We start from the raw sequence: 20,341 nt of genomic DNA on the forward strand, positions 1-20,341 counted from the left end.
CTGGAATATCCAGCCCATTTCCTACAGGTGCACCCATATTTCCCTTAGGGCCCTAGAACCCCTCATTCTGCTGGCTGTTTAAAAAAATATTTGAGTTATAGAAAACCCAGTTTTCAATGTTTATGAAGTGCCTGCCTTCTGGAAGCATATTATTGGAGTCTCTGGCAAGCACAACCATCTGATGTTAAACACAGCATAGAGGTGATGAAGATTAAATTTGTGCAGAAGCTGACAATTTTGTTGATAGGTTCCTAGGTCTCACACCCATGCTGTAGGTCTAAAATTAAAGTTGTCGTAGGTGATATTATTATTGAGTTGTTCTGAAAGGCGTTACTTACTCCATATAATTGAAAAAGAGTGTATTCCTACAAACATTAGCATGTCATAAATCATATGGGTTTTGGAAAACTACTGGCTTTCAACAAGGTTTTATTTAATGAAAATTAGCACAATAAAATGTCTTCATTGCAGTAATCATGCTGCAATGGAACCCATTCAAAACACATGGCTTTCATTTTTTTTTTCTTGAAAGACTAAAACATCTTGCCAAAATAAGATAGGCAAAAAAAAAAAAATAGTTTGATTATTTAACATTCCATGGTTTGTAATAGATGGAGCATTAGAGAATAACAGTGATGAATACCAGAATTGATCTCATGTCACCAACTTAAGACTTTATTTTTGGTAGCATATTACAGTGACATGTGGTAAAGGTAGCCAAAGTGTTACAGCAAAAATGAGGGGTGGAGAAAAATCCAATTTCGTTCCATAAGAATTGTGAATTGAGAACAGTCTTTTAAAATGTTAGTTCAGCTGAGACTTTCTGATGAGTAGGAAGGTGTGAGTAATTTGCTTTGGAAAGTAGTCATTTGAAATTGCTGGCTATTTGTTTGAGAGCTAAGCAGAGCAGGTAATATGTAGCATACTTTTAAAGGGAATCGCTTAAAGTTAAGAGTTCCTTCCAAAATGACATCTTTGCTCAATCCACCTCCCAACAGAGAATTACCACTTGTGTACATTTATATTAGGCAGGTTTAGGCTGAAAGAATGTTAAATGAGACATTTGCAAGATCCTCAGAAAATTAATTTATACTTGACTTGGCATGACAACAAGACAGGGAATATTCTCGTGGCTTTTTGGCATGCTCACACATTAGACATGACGTTGGTGGAAATGTAATTAAGTGCATAAAATATACTTTATAATAGTACAGTTGGCAGGAAAGGGGAAAAAAGCCTCTACTAAAAAAAAGGGAAAGCATCTAAGGTAATGGTAGCTCTCCAATGTGAGCATGTTGAGCTTTGCTATTTATTGTTATTGATGGGATATTTTCTTTTAGAGCATGGGCAAAGTAGGAGACACTTTTCTTAACCTAAAACTGCATATATAATTTAGCCTTTGAGTATGCATACTATTGTAACCATAATTATAAAAATTAACCCAAACTGACCTTATGTTTATATATTATATATAATATATGATAAGCAGACACTGCCATCAGGCACTAGTCCAGTTAGACACACTTATGTGTATTGTCCACAGTTACTTACCACAGATGTCTTCTAGAATCCTAGGTGGATGTGGCAACCTGTCCATACAAGTGTTCAGAAGGAACAAACACCTTCTGCCACTCTCAACTCCAACAGTACTCACAGGTCTATGAAGATAGAAATCCAGATGGGGAAACCTTCATCAGTCTAGAGCAGCCTCCATGGATCCAGAAGAGGAAGACTCCATCTGCTTTGAAATATAAATTTCAGAGAACATAGTTTAATTGTACTTAGGTAAAGCATAGAGTATCTATCTTTTAGGAGGGGCTGTCATGGAAATTATTAAGTGTGCCTATGCATACACTTACTTCAAACTTATCATTTGGATTACTTTTGAGTTCCTGTAGCTATGTGCACCAAATGCTTGGGATAGAATGTTTACCTGACAGTTTTGATCCCAGTTTTGAAGATCTGTTACTCCTCTCCTTGTTTAGGACACTAGCATTATGCCTGGCAATAAGGAGGTATCCATTAAACCTATAAGGAGTTAGATCTTTGGAGAACTGGTCTTAGCTTGCTCCCTAGGTGTCCACCTCTTTATAGCACCACTTGCAGGCTCAGCTCCAAGGGCAAAAATGCCTATAAAATCTGTATCCTACACTGTAACCATGCTTATGGCCATGCTTATAGCCAAACTGTGGCTTCATTTATCTGACTTGAAATATTAGGTTACAATCTTGCTTTTGAGATACTTTTTACTATAGTCCATATGTATCATTTTGATATTGCCTAATAAATAACTTCAAAACCTACTGCTGTTAAGCAAAATTAACTTAGTAAATTTTGAAGAGCTCATTGGCTTTATTCAATTTATTCAATCATTGAATTGAATTATTGAATTATTGATTCCAATCCAGCAGATAGAAAGGAGCTGAGAGGAACCATACAAAATGAAAGACTTTCACAAGCAAAAACAAAGAAGTTATACTAGACAAAAAAAGCTGACTGGTTATGGCAATGTCACTTTACTTTAGGAGATAGCAAGGGTCTATCAGGCAGATACCTAACTAGTGCTGATTAAGGAATTTCTGATTGACTAGTTTAAAATACCATTTCTGGGGGAGTTGAAACTGTAATTAAGTCTTGATTTGGTGATACGGGGCTTTGCATAAATAACTCCATTTTGGGTCTGTTGTCTTGTTTTTTTTAACAGTGGCTTATATATTAAGCATATTGTCAGTTCAAGAGTCTGTGTGCTAGTCAGCTGATTCTTCTGGTCTAGGCTGAGCTGTGTCTGAGGATAGCTTCAGTGTGGGTTGGTCTAGACTGTCTTCAATTAGTATGGCTCATCTCTGCTCCATGTTACCTCTCATCCCTCACGAGGCTAGGTGGAAATGTAATTTTTACAGGCTTTTGGATCAACAATCAGCAACTTTTATTAAAATTAAACATGTCTAAACACTTAAACTGAACAAACGAAAAAAGAAAACAGTAACAACACACTTAAACTGAGCAATGCCACTATTAGAATATTATTATTAGAATATATTAGAATATTATTAGAATAGTAAATAAGAGGATACCAAATTATGAGGGCAAAATGAAGAATAAAGGATATGCTCAGGAAAGAAAAAACTGAAAATAAAAGGGAAAGAGGAGGGTAGAAGAAAGAATGGTAGTCAAAGACATTTACTAAGTAAATCAAAAAAATGATTGAATGCTGGAAAACGAGAAAATAATGACATATTTGGTGATTATTAAAACAAGGTGGAACTAAAATACTAGAACTGTAAGTTCTCAAAAATTTGTTGTTATGTATTCTTAAAAAGAATGTTGCAGAATGTGCCCCAACATAAAAAGGGGATTAATTTTTTTAAGTTTATTCATTTATTTTGGGACAAAGAGAATGAGTGGAGGAGGGGAAGAGAGAGAGGAAGACAGAGGATCTGAAGTGGGCTCTGTGCTGACAGCAGAGAGCACGATGAGGACCTTGAACTCATGACCTGTGGGGATCATGACCTAAGTGGAAGTTGGACACTTAAGCAACTGAGCCATGTAGGTGCCCTGGAATTAATTTTTAAAAGGAAGATATGATATTCAAGAAGGATGAGATGTAACCAGAATAAGTAAAGAAAATTTCTGCTTTGATAGTAAGGAGAGATCTTAGGAGAATGTCTTTATATAAAATAACATATACAACATGCTCACAATACCATGTAAGAAAAAAGCGTGAAAGGAGTTAAGGAATTATAAAATTCCTACAACATTAAGAAGACAAAGTCTTTTATTACTTTGAATTTTTGTTCAGAAAAAGAATTCATGTTGAGAATTAAGGTGAGTTAAGGGCAACTGATGTTGGTAAAAATGGCACAGTAAGGACCTCCAAAAATTCTATCATCCTCTAAAAGCAATGAGAAACTGGCAAAATTGTCAGAATCTACTTTTTTCAGAACTCTGGAACTTAGCCATAGGCTTGCAGCAATCCAGGGAGTATTTAAGAAAAACAGCTGAATGCCAGTAAGAACAGAGTTTTGTAGTGTTTTAACTTACCCTAGTCCCATTTCCCATTCTCCAACTCACAGTAGCCATCAAAAAAAAAAAAGCTCATATTCTCAGTACTGATGGGAACAGAACAGAACTGTAGCTCTTTCAAATTCTCTTTCTCAAAGAATTGCCATTATTTGAACTAATAGTCCATGAAAGACCACTCAAAAGAATTGTCTTTATCTAACCTGATTCTATGCTCATCTCATGCTGAAAGCCCCTCCTGGGGGGCATTTGTCAGAAACATTTACAGGCAAATGTTTTAATGTCATGGCTGCCTGAGGCAATGCATAACATTTGGGGTAAACCATAGACTAATGGAAAAGCATAAAAGGAAAAGCTGAGCAATGACATGTCCCACAGGGGCTTTGAAAAGCTTTGACATAGTCCTAGGAATCTAGAGGCCTATGCACATGTGCAAGACTGTGTGCATGCTTCAGAAAAGAAATTAAAGAAGACGTAAATAAATGGGAAGACTTGCCATGTTCAGAGATTGGAATATTTAATACAGTTAAGATGGTATTGTTCCCCAAAATGAGCTATAGATTTAATGCATCAAAGTTTCCAAAGACTTCCCCCAGAATTGGACTGCTGATACCAAAAGTCATATGGGAGTACAAGGGACACAAAATAGCCAAAAGTATCTTCAAAAACAGTAGCGTTAGAGGACCCAACACTATTTGATTTCAAAACTTACTATAAAGCTACAGGAATCAATGTCCAAACAACAAATAACCCAATTAAAAAATGAGCGGAAGACATGAACAGATATTTCTCCAAAGAAGACATACAGATGGCCATCAGACACATGAAAAGATGCTCAATATCACTCATCATCAGGGAAATGCAAATCAAAACCACAATGAGATGCCACTTCACACCTGTTGGAATGGCAAAAATTGACAACACAAGAAACAGCTAGTTTCTTACACTGTGGGTGGGGATGCAAACTGGTGCATCCACTGTGGAAAACAGTATAGAGCTTCCTCAAAATGTTCAAAATAAAACTGCCCTATAGTCCAGTAATCACACCACTGGATATTTCCTTAAAAAATATAAAAACACTAACTCAAAGGGATGCATGCACCCCTATGTTTATTGTAGCATTATTTACAATAGCCAAGACATGGAAGAAGCCCAACTGTCCATCCATTGATAGAAGAATGGATAAAGAAGACATGGTCTATATGTACAATGTAATATTGCTCAGCTGTAAAAAATAATGAATTCTTTTTTTTTTTTAATTTTTTTTTCTTTTTTTTTCAACGTTTTATTTATTTTTGGGACAGAGAGAGACAGAGCATGAACGGGGGAGGGGCAGAGAGACAGGGAGACACAGAATTGGAAACAGGCTCCAGGCTCTGAGCCATCAGCCCAGAGCCCGACGCGGGGCTCGAACTCCCGGACCGCGAGATCGTGACCTGGCTGAAGTCGGACGCCTAACCGACTGCGCCACCCAGGCGCCCCAAAAAATAATGAATTCTTGACATTTGTGATAACCTGGAAGGATCTAGAGAGTTTAACACTAAGCAAAATAAGTCGGAGAAAGATAAATACCATATGAATTCACTCATATGTGGAATTTAAGAAACAAAACAAATGAACAAAAGAAAAAAAAAGAAAAAGAGAGAGAGAAACCAAGAAACAGACTTTTAACTATAGAGAACAAACTGATGGTTACCAGAGACAGTTGGGTAGGGGAATGAGTGAAATAGGTGATGGGGATTAAAGAGTACACTTATCATGATGAGCACTGAATAATGTACAGAATTGTTAAATCACTATACTGTATACCCAAAATAATATGACACTGTATGTTAACTATACTAGCATTAAAATAAACAATAAAAAAATAAAGTAAGACTAAATCAAAAAAAAAAAAAAACCACACATAAGTTGATAAATAGGAAAAAAGTGTGTGGTACTGGTATAAGAACAAATAAATTAATGGAATAGAATTGAAGAGCCCCAAAATAAAACTATCATCTATTGACAATTGATTTTTGCCAATCGTGACAAGATTACACAATGGGGAAAGAAGAGTCTTTTCAATAAATGGTGCTGAGACATCTGGATATCCACATGTAAAGAATGAATTTGGAGTCCTAACTCACACGGTATATAAAACTTAAATCAGAATGGATCAAAGACTTAAATGTAAGAAAAGAAAACATAGGGGTTTTTTGGGAGTCTTACAGTCCTCCAAAAATACAAGCAATCTGTTTTAGTCTGTTTGGGCTGTTATAACAAATACCACAGACTGGGTAGTTTATAACGAACAGAAATTTATTTTTCACTGTTCAGTAGACTGCTAAGTCCAAGATCATGGTGCTGGCAGATACAGTGGTGGTTGGTGACAGCTTGCTTCCTGTTTCATACACGAGGCCTTCTCACTGTATTCTCACATGGGAAAGGACTAGGAATCTGTGGGAAGTCTCTTTTATGAGGCACAGATTCTGTTCATGAGGGCTCCATCTTCATGACTTAAGTAACCCCCACACACAGTCAGAATATAGCACAACCGAGAGAGAGAGAGAGAGAGAGAGAGAAATTGGACTTCATCAAAATTAAAAACTTTTGAATGTTAAAAACACTATCAAGAAATGGAAATAGTCCACGCAATGGGAAAAAACATTTGTAAAGCACATATCTGATAAGAATCTGGGTGCAGATTAGTGAATTAATTAGTGAATTAATTTTATGCTATGTATCATATCTCATTAAAAAAAGAATTGAAATAGAATGTGTAACTTTCAAATGAGGTGAAGGTACAGTATACTAAAATACAATCCATTTGGAATCAGTAAAGATAAAAACTGAAATTTTGTAAGTAGAAAGAAGAAGAACAACAAAAAACTGATGTATAGTTGATCTAAATGTCTCAACAATGATACCAGATGTAGATTAGAGTTTGGAACATTATGGACTGGGTCAAAGGCTTGCAGTCACATTTTGCACAGCCCAAGAACAAAGAATGAGTTTTGCGTTTTTAAAGAGTTATTGAAAAGAATGAGGAAGGAGGTAGGAGAGGAGTAGCCACTGAAACCTTGGCCCTCAAAACCTAAAATATTCATTCTTGGGCCCAGTACAGAGAAAGTTTGCTGACCTATGACAGTCTCAACATTTTCAAGCTAAACATAAAATCCAACAAAACAATAAAACCAAACTTCTTGTCAATATCACCTGCCAATTCCAGAACAGCTGCTAGAAAAGCTGCTCTTCATTGTCTGTTTCTGGGTTAAAGGTTGCCACAGGAGAAACTGGCATGACATCTGGAAGGCAGAAGGGATGTCACTATCTTCATCAGCTTCAGCCTTCTCACAAACACCTTCTTTGATGTTGCTGGCTTAGAGAGTAGCGGGGGCTTTGCCAAAGACTGTACAGCTGTAGGCTTTCCCCATGAAGCTTTTGGGGACTGCCAACTTTGGTGCTTCAGTTAAGGTTCTCAGGGATTTTCTTTTTCTCCAATATTGATGCTGCTTCCTATACCATCCTACTTGCATGTAACCCTCTTGAAGTTTAGTATCAGAAGTTTCATATCATTTCTGCCACATTCCATTTGTCCAGCAAGCCAAGAGAAGAGGGTAGGGATATTAGTTTTGTGGAGAAAAGTGTCTAACAGGAGCAAGGACTTTTCATTAAAGAGACACAGCCAGATGATGGTATCTGCACACAGGGAGAGCCAAAATAAAAATCCCTAATTCCCTCTCTATCTCTTGATGCTATTCTAGTTGGCCAAACTAAACAGGAAAATATGTCCCTGTAGATCAGCCTCAGTAAGGTCAGCCTCTCAGGTAGACAGCAAGGTAGAAAAAGATGGAGAAAAGATTTGAACGGAAATGGAGAATAGCTAGCTTGGTTATCAACCCAAATTGGTTATTTAGGGGCACCTGGGTGGTTCAGTCAGTTGAGTCTCTGACTTTGGCTCAGGTCATGATCTCACAATTCATGAGTTGAAGCCCTGTGTTGGGCTCTCTGCTCTCAGCACAGAGCCTGCTTCAGATCCTCTGTCCCCCTCTCTCTTTACCCCTTCCCTGCTCACGCTCTCTCTCTTTCAAAGATAAATAAACATTAAAAATTTTTAATTGCTTATTCATATATTAAATAAATACAATATTACTGGTAACTGAAGAAATACATATCAAAACAATAATCCACCAATTCAGATCCAAAGTGATAATAATAGAAGTAATAATAATAAATTTGAAAACCTCAAGTGTTGGCAAGAATGCTACAAAACAGTAATGTAAACTGGGGTTCCTGGGTGACTCAGTTGGTTAAATGTCTGACTTCAGCTCAGGTCATGATCTCGTGGTTCATGAGTTCAAGCCCTGCGTCAGGCTCTGAGCTGACAGCTTAGATTCTGACAGCCTGCTTCAGGTTCTGTGTCTCCTCTCTCTCTGCCCCTCCCTTGCTTATGTTTTCTCTCTCTCTCTCTCTCTCTCTCTAAAAAATAAATAAAAAAATTAAAAAAAAATCAAAAACAAACAAAAAACCCTCAGACTAACAGCTATTTGGAATGCCACTTCAGAAGGTAAATTGGGAATACCTAAGAATGGTGATGACCCACCCACCCTATGGGCCAGCAGTTCTCATCTTGGGCATCAACCATGGAGAAATTTTAAAGTATATGAAGATGAACATACATAAAATTGTTCAATGTTTGCAAGAGATTTTAAAACAAAGAGAGAGAAAACAAACATTTAACAGTTTCTTAGATGGGAACTAGAGGAATAAACTTATTTAAAATAAAATAATATCAGTTAAAGACATTGTTTCAAATATGAAGAAAGATAAATCTTACAAAATATCATATAAAGTGAAGAAAGCAAAATGCTAAACAACAAGTGAAACAAGATATAATTTATATAATATATGTAAATTTAGATATCACATCCTCTTCTGTGGGAACTCTCTAAAAGCAGAGCCTGATACAGGGATCATGGTACATGTGATTAATCAGGGGACAACTCTCAGAAAAAGAGCAGGATCAGGGCAGGGCAGAAGAAACAGGAGAGTAAGGTTGTGCTCTTGGCTGGAGTCTCACTGAGGCCTGATCCCAAAAACAGCTCTGGAGAATTAACTGAACCACAGCACTGGTCTTACCTTGGAGCAAGGGGCTGATCTCATTGACTCTCCCTACCCACACCCCACCTCAGGCACACACACTTGCCAGTCAATCCATCACTGGCTGTGGGCTGACCTGTGAGAAACATCCTCCCAGTGGAATATCTTCCATTTAGCCCAGGATAATCCCACAGAGACTAGGACAGCTGAGAGCCATTAGTAGCCAACACGTACTGTAGCTGGAGCTGGAGTATACCAGCAGTGAAAGGGGTCTGGAAGGGGCATGCCAGTGTCCACTATACACAGGAAACAATGGTGTACTGTTTATGGCCTTATGTGTGTAATAAAATTACAAACATTTGCATGGAGATAAAAAACAACACTCATTTCAAAATAATGGTTTCCTCTAATGAAGGATGGAGGAAGGAAAGGAAAATGAATCAAATGCTGGCCTTAATTTTAATTCCTTAAAAAAGTTATCTGAAGTAATAAAGCAACATGTGAACATCTAAATCTTATTAGCAAACTTTAAAACTTAAAATAATATACAAAACCAAAAAGGAGAGTAAAATACATAGATTTAAAAATAATAAAAATGGTTCTTAAAATATTTTGATTTAATTTTACACCAATGGTGAAAAACACATCTTTTCTAAATCTGATGAAATGAGAAATTCATTATTATTATTCATTATTATTCACCATTCATCAAAAATCATACTTTTAATTATAAAATATAGATATAAGATCTCATGTGTATCTCTTTCCTTATATTTTTATTTACCCTCAATCAATATTTTATGTGAAAATATATGAGAGAAAGAGACAGAGAGAGAGAGAGAGACAGAGGGTGAGAGGGTGATAACTATGAGATTTCTGGAATAACATTTACCTGATTTTGAAATGAAATATATCTGGATGGTGGGATTTGGAATGGTTTCTAAATTTCTTGTCTATAAGTTTATTAGTTGCTTCCATTTTTATAATGACCATTGTCTCACTTTACAGAAACCATAGTCATCCTTAAAAATGAAGAAAAATGTGTATCTTCCCTAGTAATAGAACCATTACAAATTTAACAACTCTTTGATATTATTTTACACCTGCTATATTTGCCAAAATTAAATAAAAGAAATACCCAAATTAGCAAGGTTTTTTTAAACCTGGTACAATGATATATTGTTAGTGGCAGTATAAATCATGATTCTGTTAAAAAAATAAAATCTGGGAAAATTTCATGAGTAGCAAAGAGATGTTTATATCCTTGGATCCACAAACTCATTTCCTAGAATTTGTTCCATGGGAATATTAGAGTAAAGAAATATCTTCTGCATGAATGATGGTTATTGCAACAAAGCATTTGAAACAATCCAATTTGAGTAAGAAATTTGTTGAACACAAACTTAATGGGGCACTATACTGTGATCAAAGCATGAAAAATGTGAATGGGGAAAGATATTGATAGTTCCCGGGCACGTAATGTGTACTTAGATAGCATCGGTGATTTTGTGAACTATTTTATGTCTCAAAATTCATGGGTTCAATATCATTAAAATAGTATTACAGGGGGAAGGAATTGAACTTGTCCATAATTCCATGGCATACTAATAAATGTGAATATTAATGTCCAAGCCCAGTTCTAACACCGAATCATAAATTCTTTTCACTAAAGAAATTTTCTTAGCTATAGAACTCATTTTACAAATAAATTTTTATGCAGAACTCTCTCAGCTCCAAATCAAAGAGATGACAAAAGCTGAGATATCTAGATGGATGTGCCAGAGTTTGGGCAACCCTTAGTCCCACCCCACCCACTTGACCTCAACAGAATCCTAGGGCACAAGAAATAATTTTAAAAATCACTGTCCTATACCATACTGTATTTGAAAATGGTAAAAATGGTTTGAGTTAGTGTTAAGTTTTAAAAGATGGTAACATAAAATACTCACAACTCTTAGTTGGGTAGCTTTCTACTCAATTTCACATGGAGACATAGATCAAAATATTCATGTGCAAAGACAAGAACTGAAGCTGTTTCTTTAAGGTGATAGCACATCCAGCTAAGCCAGGGGGCACTAGGTGGACAAATTGGTTATATTATCCACCACTTTTGGGGTGGTCCTCAGAGGTTCCTTAGGCCTGGATAGATCCACTTATCTTAGTGCTAATTCAGACATAGTCATTCCTAAAATATTATAAAGAGTGTGTATTATTTGTGAATGTGGATATAACTGAATATGGGGGAAGAATGAGAAAACTCATATATATATGTTGGGATCAAAATATATGTCCCAGCAAACTGGGACACACCGTGTGAGTTTCCTCTTTCCTTCTTGCCAGTCAGAGAGATCCTCACCCTGTCACCTGCCCCTCGCAATTCTACATCAGTAAAAGCAAAGATAGCAGCTGAAACTTGATTTCCCAATTTCCTTTCCTGCTACAACATGGCCATGCGATCCACTCTTGGTCACGGAGATGTCAGAGGGGAAAACTGGTGGCTCAGAGAAAGACTGATCTCTCCAGAAGAGAGAAATGTATGAAGAGCAGACGTATCTCCTGTCCTACATGTGGAAGTTCTCCTGTAAGGATGTGAGCCTTAAAGTTACTACAGCCATCTTGAAATCAGGAAAAGAGCCAGAAATTTGAGGAAAGCTAACAAATGCCTTCCTACATAGTTTTCAATATATGATTAAAAAAAAAAAAAAAGAACCTTCTACTGTTTAAGCTCCTTTGTTATTTGGGCATTCTGTTCTTTGCAGCAAAAAGCATCTGAATGTAAACTGCATAAATGTATCAGACATCCAAAGTTCCCAACTAGAACATATCAATCCAAAATTTTCAAGGGTGTTGTCCTTTTCGGTTAATATAAAAAAATGTGGGCTTTTTTACAGTCATGAAGAATTTCTGGTAATTTCCTTCTTTTTACAATGGTTCTATCACAATTCATGAATTTTATATGAAGTGTAATTGTTTCTGATTATTGTGGCTTCCCCTGATTTTGTAAGTACAGTTGCTGACTCCAAACTGCTAGAAAAAATTCTGGCAGTTTTCCAAGGGGCATGGCTAGTGGGTCCCCAAAACATGAAGAATTAATTCTTTCCTTCCCTTTTCCTTAGCTTTCTGTCTGTTCTTTTGGTCGTAAGGCCAATATTTTGAAGTAGCCCTCACATACCACTGAGGTAAATCTCCACACAAGGATCAAATGCAATTTGTGGGAAAGTGCTTTAGAGGCAGAAGAACATTCTGCAAGCCTGTGGGGCTGGCATTGTTGTTGCTACATCCTAACAACACTGCTCCACATTAGCAACAGCGAACCAAGAGTAGGCAGTGATGGTAGGGTCTGCCTAAATAATTTTCATAAATAAAACTGAGTTTGCTCTAAAATGGGGTTAATGTATTGGTCACCTCTTCAGCCTTCAGTTGACATGGTTATGATAAACACAAACTTGCTTTTATTTAATAAACACTTTTTTAAAGTGGAGTAACTTTAGTTATGATTCAGGCACTGTTCAACATGCTTTAAAAATAACAAATCCTTCAGTTCCTATGACAACTTTTGAAGGAGACTCCCTCATTATTCTCATTTTTCTGATGAAGTGACTGAGATATCAGTTATTTAAGTAACTTGCCCAGGTCACACAGCTTTAAGTGGTAGTATTGGAATAACTGTATTAACTGGCATTGTAGGGGAGGACAAAGGTTTTTCCTGATCCTTTTAGGGTCTCTGCCTGCACCTGAACATTGAACTGACAAAGATGCATTAACATGAGAGACACATATACACGTATTTGGTGTAAGTTTTAAGTGACACAGGAGGCTTCATCAGGAAATGAAGACCCGTATACACAGACAAATATATTTTTATGCTAGGATTGATAAAGAGTTGTCAGTTGTATAGATTAGTTGTATAGGTTAGGGAGTTTGTTAGGATTCGTCTTGCGTTCCCTTTATCTTTAGGGGTGAGGAGGTTCCTTCCCTTGGGTAGAGGGAAGGCACCTCTCATATGAGGGTTTCATGACCTGTTACAGGGAAGAAGAGCGGAGGGAAAGTCAGAGTGACCTTCCTCTTCTGCTGTTTTCTGAAACTCCTTCAGCTGAAAATAGTCAATATGCCAAGTTGCCATATTTTGGGGTAATGTATCCTAAATGCCATCAATATACAGAAATAAAGGTATGAAGTTAGTCACTAAAAGTGAGAAAGTATGAACAGGTTCACCACATGCTTCATTTTGTTTTATAAGCAAGTCTAAAGAATAATTAAAGGAAGGAAAAAAGGAGGAAAAAATCTAGTTGAAATTTTCCTTTACTTTCTTTTATCTTCTTTTATTACCCCCCCCAACTCTGTGTGTGTGTGTGTGTGTGTGTGTGTGTGTGTGAGAGAGAGAGAGAGAGAGAGAGAGAGAGAGAGAGAGAGAGAGGGAGGGGGAGGGGGTGGGGGGAGAATGAATACTGAGCTTCTTTGTCCAGAAATAACTATGCTTCCTCAATGTGCACATAATGTGAGAGGGAAGTTTTAAAGAAAAAAATATCATACTGTGAGACTCAAAAATCTCTCCATGCATAAGCTGAAAGGTTCCAATAATGACAATTATATACCAAAATAAATATGGCATCCCTACTTCCCACTGGTATTATCTTCTAGCATTTTCTTTGGATCAGAATGAATTTACGGTGAGAACATATTCAGCTTTCTTTTCATTTTTTGCCTTATATGGTCAATTGCAAGGCTGACCACAAATTCTTTCTCTTCCTGTATCCATGCCTTTTTTGCAATGAGACTTAGCAGCTTCTCTCAAAGAAAGGGAAGTTTATTTCTTCTATTTTTTGAATCTAGATTTAGACCTGTGACAGGTGTTGGCCAATGAGAAATTAGAAAACCTGATATAAACAGAGGCATGACAATTGCTTGAGCACTGGGGCTTTTCCTGTCTTGCTATTCTTAGGAGCTCTGACTACCATCATGTGACTGAATCTCCGCTAGCCTGCTGGAGGATGAATGACACATGGTCTAGCTACTTCCATTGACCCTGAAGCCAGCTATTCACCACCATGCATGTGAATGAGGCCATCAACCACCAACTGATCACAAACAAATGGGTGAACTCCACCACTTTATTAAGCGGAGACAAGCAGTCCTAGTTAAGCCCAGCCCAAAGTGCCAGTTTACGTTATCATGAGAAAAGAAAGATTGTTTCAGCCACTAATTTTGGGATGGTGTGCTTAACTTGAAAGGGAATAGTATCTGATTTATCTTTACAAGGAATGAAGGCTTCAGGAAAGATGTATGACTAAGGAAGGGAAGTCTCATCTGCTTCTGAAGCAGATGCACAATTAGCAGCCCTGGGAGAAAGTCAAAGTTCTTACAAAAAGACTGAAAACTGAGGAAATTTGATTCAAAGCCTTCTCTACGTCTTGATAGTATTCCCAGTAACTTCAAGGGAAGAACCATTCAGTGATGAGTTGCTTTAAGTTTACAGAAGGGACAAGACTTACTGTAGCCAAAGATGTTTTATTTTTACTCCATTCAACTCTCCGCTGGGTTTTCCCATGCTTAAGAGCCCTCAGAGGCTGAGCATGTAACAGCTCTCTGCTTTACCAGCTCAAGGGCATTTCAGTGCTGTGGGTCAGTCTTAATTCTCTGAGAATGTGTCTAATTTCATTGCAAAAGTAATGTATTTGGCTAATAAGACTTAGGCTCTTTGGCTGTGTTTCCTTTCTTTCGCACCCTAGAGCCCTTGCCACTACACAGTGCCTTTCATTTCCAAAGGATGCCTGAGCACTTCATAAACTTAGCCAGTGGACTTATAAACTTTATGGCCAAGGAATCAGTCCACCACTGAAAGGTAACCTGCTCCTGGTGTGAAAAGTAGCAATTGTTTACATATGGTTAACCTGAAGGCATACGGAGGCCAAGCATTAGGTTTAAAACCCTAAGATGCCTTAGAGCAGGTCCTGGTAGGATTTCCTTTCCTTTATTAAGTTCTCTTCTGCACTGATTTAGTTGACTGAGCCGAAAGGAAGTGTAACCAAGGAGTGAACTGAACCCATGACCCTAAGCACCTGGTGAGAATTGGTCTTTGTGTAATGACCTGAGACAAAACTCCCAACTCTTCATACAGGGGAGATCAACAACAAAAAATCTCATTTGTAAAGCTCTTTAAATTCACACAATTTTTAAAGGAAACTTATTCATACACTGTCATTTGCCCACTTTTCTGTCCCTTTCACATGGAACTTTACACTTATCTTCTATTTTATTTGTTGAACTAAATTTTGTTTTGCCCCATTAAAGGCAGGATCTTTGAATGAGCCATGCTGTAACTCTCTTAGACTCTATCAAAATGAATATGTAGAAAAGGAAGCACTTTCTGTTAACCTCTCAGTTCAGCACTATGTACCATATCCTACCAAAAGTTTGAGAAGGATTTACTAATCATTGTGTTGAGTTTAGGACCTTTACTACACTACTGCTATGAGTGGCAGCATGACTGTGGGTTAAATAGGGTCTCTGTTTCTCTCTTCATTCACTCCATGCAAAGCAAGCAATAACTCTTGAAGCTTGGGCATCTTTCTTTCTTATCTCTGTATTTTTCAATATGCTGGGCATTGCTTCATATAGTATGCACCACTGTGAACAGCCAGTATTTCTTAAGATATGGAATGAGAGGTGGGAAGCAGGAGACTCTGTTTCCTCAAAAACCTCTTTGCTAGTAGATCATAGGCAATTGACTTGATCAAAATGTACTCTTGTTTTCCATTGGCTATTGATCAATATGTGTTTACTTCTCTTGGTGGCCTCAAGGAAAAGAGGAAAGAGGATCTCAAGGAAAAGATGAGCAGCAGGGATGGGCTTTGGTCATTACTGAGGTAACTGGTGAAACTTGAATGGGATTTGATGATTAGATGGTAGAAATGCATTAATGTTAATTTCCTAATTTTGCATAATCAAGGACATTACAAAAAACAAGGACATTCTCTTACATATACATATATATATATACACATATATATACACACATATATATAGTATATATATATAGTATATATACACATATATATACATATATATAGTATATATACACATATATATACATATATATAGTATATATACAAATATATATACATATACATATATACATATACATATACATATGTATACATATAGTATATATATATAGTATATATACTATATATATATACTATATATATAGTATATATACAAAATATACAAATATACAAAATATACAAAATATACTATATATTTTGTATATAATATGTATATATATATGTATATATATATACATATTATATACAAAATATACTAAAATACCCAGAAGTATTGGGACAACAGGTTAGCAATTACTCTCAAATGGTTCAGGGGAAAAAATCTTTACTGTGCTTACAAAAATAAATAAATAGGTTCTCCTAAGGTTGTGATGTCAGACTAATTAGCCATGCTGTTTGTCTAGTGAAGCAGAGGACAGAGAAGTTCAGCTAGAAATGTTGATGTAACAAAATGAAGAGTCAAGGAAGGCCTTACAGTTCAAAGTCAGAGTTTTCATAGATGCTACAACACTGCAGGATTTTAATTAGATCAAGGCCAGTGATCATTCCTGTCCTAGCTTTAGAAAGTACAATAATGGAGGAGACACTACTCTGCTGATGCCCTGCCATGTCTGTGCTCTACAGCAGTCTTTCAATAGCCACATCTCCATTTACTTGCCTGAAGACTGTTTAGTAATCAAGTATAATCTACCTGATACACTGGTTTAATTAAGTCTTGTGGGACCAACCTTTGACCACTACTGTTGGAAATTAGTGTATAAATACTATAGCTCCCTTGCTCTGTAGATGGGATCACTCTTGAGTTGCATGTTCTATAGGGGTTCCCAGAGTTCCCTATTGCGACTGAGCTTGAGCTGCCCACGGTGATAACTTGCTTGATAAGTTAGGCTGTCTTTTAGGTTGCCTTACCTTTCATCAATTATTCCAACCTCACTTCCTGCAATCACCTCCCAAATAAGCTATGTACACTTGTATCCTGGTCTCAATGTCTGTTTTCAGGGAACTCAAACTAAGACTAATGTTTAGCTTAGTTATTATTGGTAGGGCTCAGCCTAACTCTAGGTGTGTGTCCATATAAAGTTAAAACATTGTTTTAAGTACCAGTTTTTCATCTCACTTTTTAATCAGAGCATTTTTGTCAATCTGATTTAAATCTAAAAAATATATTTGATGATGATAAGTTATTGGTTCTTTTAAATATGGTTGAAACCACAGAAATAACAGGGTTGGATACCTCTCTCTACTCCACAACTTCATTCTTGTATAGTCAACTATTGCAATGGATGAACGACAGACATTTGCTATGGGCAAAGGAAAGAGTTGAAGAAAACAATACAAAGACAAAGCAAAAATTCAAAGTCAAAGTAAAAAAAAAAAAAAAAAATCAAGCTAACCCAGTAACTCAGACGTGTAAGGACCTTTTTTACATAGATTTACTCTGAAGTTATGTTTCCTGTAAGAAAATACACACACACATTTACTCCAGCGCTCCAAGGAAATAAGTGACTGTCCTTGGGTCTTCGTGCATTTTCAGTTCGACTGGCTTTGTCACTGGGATGAACAAATGAGAATCAATGGAGGAGAAAAGAATACAGAGCTGAGGCAACGGGCAAGTAGAAACTGTTCTATTATGTGCTGTCAGGCTTGAGTGTGAATAGGGCTGCACCTGGAGGAAGAGAAAAAAGGAAGCATTCATCCATCTCTCCTCACATGGGAAGCCAGATAGGGCAAGGGGGCTGTCCTGTCAAGAGAATGATTCAGGAGTCCTTTCTCACTGAAGATTAATCATACCAAAGGGCAGGGGTAAAGAATACCCTGCTCTATTTGCTTCCCAATGTCTCCCCTCTGCCTAGGTCCCAAATGACTCTATTTTCATATGTCGAGATATTGGTGGAGCAGAGCTGCTGAAAGGTCTGAGACATCTGGGAGATGAATCACTCCATGCAGAAATACAACAATTAGCTGCGTTTAGTCCAGCACAAAGGCCTTGAGAGGTGTCTAATTGAGTGGCCCGCAACGGAGCCAGGAAACAATGTGGATTTGAAAAGAATCCCACAATTAATTTCTGCATTGACCTAATGGGTAATAATTTGTTAATGTGTACAGAGCCCAGAGTGGGCCTTTTCCATGATGCTCATGGATTTAAAGAGCATGGCATTCCCCTGTGTTTGTGCATGCTTGGATGAGTGCTTAAAAACTAAAGGATGTAGTTAAATGCAAGCCTCTTTTTTTTCAGACCATTATTAAATCTGTGACCATTTAAACATAAAACGAGACATTCTGGCATGGTTTAGGCCACACATTTCTCCAGAACATCAGGTTTAGAATTAGACATTGGCAGTAGAATGATTTTGAACCGTTAGGACATTTTACAAAAATCACATTGCCTTTGGACAATTTTAGAAATAGAAAGAAGGTAAAAGTGTTAAAAAAAAAAAAAAGACCCAACATATTTTTATTGAAAAAGTGGAAACAGATTATATCATACAGACTCTTTTGTCCAAGGGAAAAAAAAAACTTATTTCCTTATAGATGCTAAAAATATATTAACTACACATGCTTATATGTGATTGTGCTCTAGACTCCCTTTCCCCTGGTTCCCAGAGAATTAGTAGTAGTTTTGTTAATTTGGTGTTTTAAAGAAGAAATTATAGTTATTTTCCTAAGTGAAGTAATTGAAAGAATCTAAGGAGGCTTGACCCTTTAAAATAATAATAATTTATCACTCTAATTAAACTTGCGTTTTCATAATAATGAATTAGACTCTAGATATGAGTTATGCTTAGATTTTATCTCTACTTTTTTCACTGTTTTTTTTTCAATTCCCAAGCAAGCAGACTGTGTAAAGACAAACACTTACTTATCCACTTGGTATCAGAGTTCTTTGTGTGAAAAAGTAAGGGAGTAGAAGTATTCATGGGAACTCTTCCTGCCCTGAATTCAATGATATCATAACTTCTAGAATATTCACAAAGATCACAATTAAATTATTGGTGTGAAAAGATCAAATTCACTAAACTAACCACAAATCTCCCCTTCTTTTTAATGCCTGTCACGGAAGCAGCTTTTCTTCCAAACTGTAGATTTGTGATTCTTCAATGCCAGGCTCTAAGGCATGGCATGCAGCAAAGGGGAAAGTGATGTGGGATTTAACAGTGTTGGAGACCATATCACTTTAGCAGGGGCTGGTTCTATAGGAGACCAACCTGACCAGTGTATGACAGAAGAAAACAAGAGTTGCATGCTTAAATAAGAAGGACATATTTTTTTCTGTCAGGAAACAGGATTATAGAAAGATGGAGATGAACAACAGAGAAAATGACTTCAGAATGGGTGTATGGTCCATGTGTCTCTTCTGGCTCACTGCTGTACCTCAAAGGGCCCAGCAGAATGTTTGGGACATTATGGGTACTTAGTAAATACAAGATAAATGAATGTGGGCTTCTGTGTCACACAGTCCCTTGACCTAAAGCAGAGCTGAGTTTGCAATGGTACAAAGAGATGAAATAAAGGTATCATATAGTTGAGGGGAGATACATATGAGTTGTCACTTTGCAAACTCTGAATTTGCATTTATATGCACAGTCTTTCAAGTTCTACCTCAGTATTCAATAATACCAGTCAAATAACTGGTGAATCCAGGCAACAAGAAAAATTGGCTGGTTTACTACATCAGCTGGTCAGCTCAGACTTGGTCACTAGTCACTAAGCTGGCTTTGAGTGCACATAGATTGGAAATCTCAAAGATTTACTGGAGTAGACACTCAAGAGTAATGAAAGTAGAGCTCTAAGGAACTAATTTTTCATTATATGTTTGATCATTTGTACCATGACCTTGTGGTGCTGATGGATTAAAAAAAAAGTATGAAGAGAGAATAACTGCTCCTATTGACGGAAGATCTAACATTTCTATGAAATGTTCCTTAACTTTTTTTTTAGTGAGATAAAGTATGAAAATCCTATTACATGTTCATCTTAGTTACTCAGTAATCAACATCATAGTCTTAAATAAAAATCTTTAAAAGAGATCTTTAGAGTAAAAAAGTCTGCATATTTTTAAAAGATATTTCCCATGTAATAAAATGGAGAGAAAATGTCATCCATGTTGGAACTGATAGACCAAGTGACTAATAGATGCTGTGTGGAAATTCTTATGTTGAGGTAGAAACAGGTAT

General features: G+C 36.8%; 1 long non-coding RNA gene across 1 annotated transcript in view; it reads right to left on the minus strand.

Annotated features, from left to right (window-relative positions):
• Window positions 1-1,456: 1,456 nt before the first annotated feature.
• The window catches only part of LOC147582645 (uncharacterized), a 495,094-nt gene continuing 476,209 nt past the window's right edge, over window positions 1,457-20,341 (minus strand). The window contains exon 5 of the long non-coding RNA XR_015248765.1: window positions 1,457-1,738. This is a non-coding gene — a long non-coding RNA (uncharacterized LOC147582645). The remainder of the gene's footprint in view (window positions 1,739-20,341) is intronic.

Source organism: Puma concolor, chromosome A3 (genome assembly GCF_028749965.1).
Source record: "Puma concolor isolate L17-30 chromosome A3, mPumCon1.1.hap2, whole genome shotgun sequence".
NCBI classification, from domain to species: domain Eukaryota; kingdom Metazoa; phylum Chordata; class Mammalia; order Carnivora; family Felidae; genus Puma; species Puma concolor.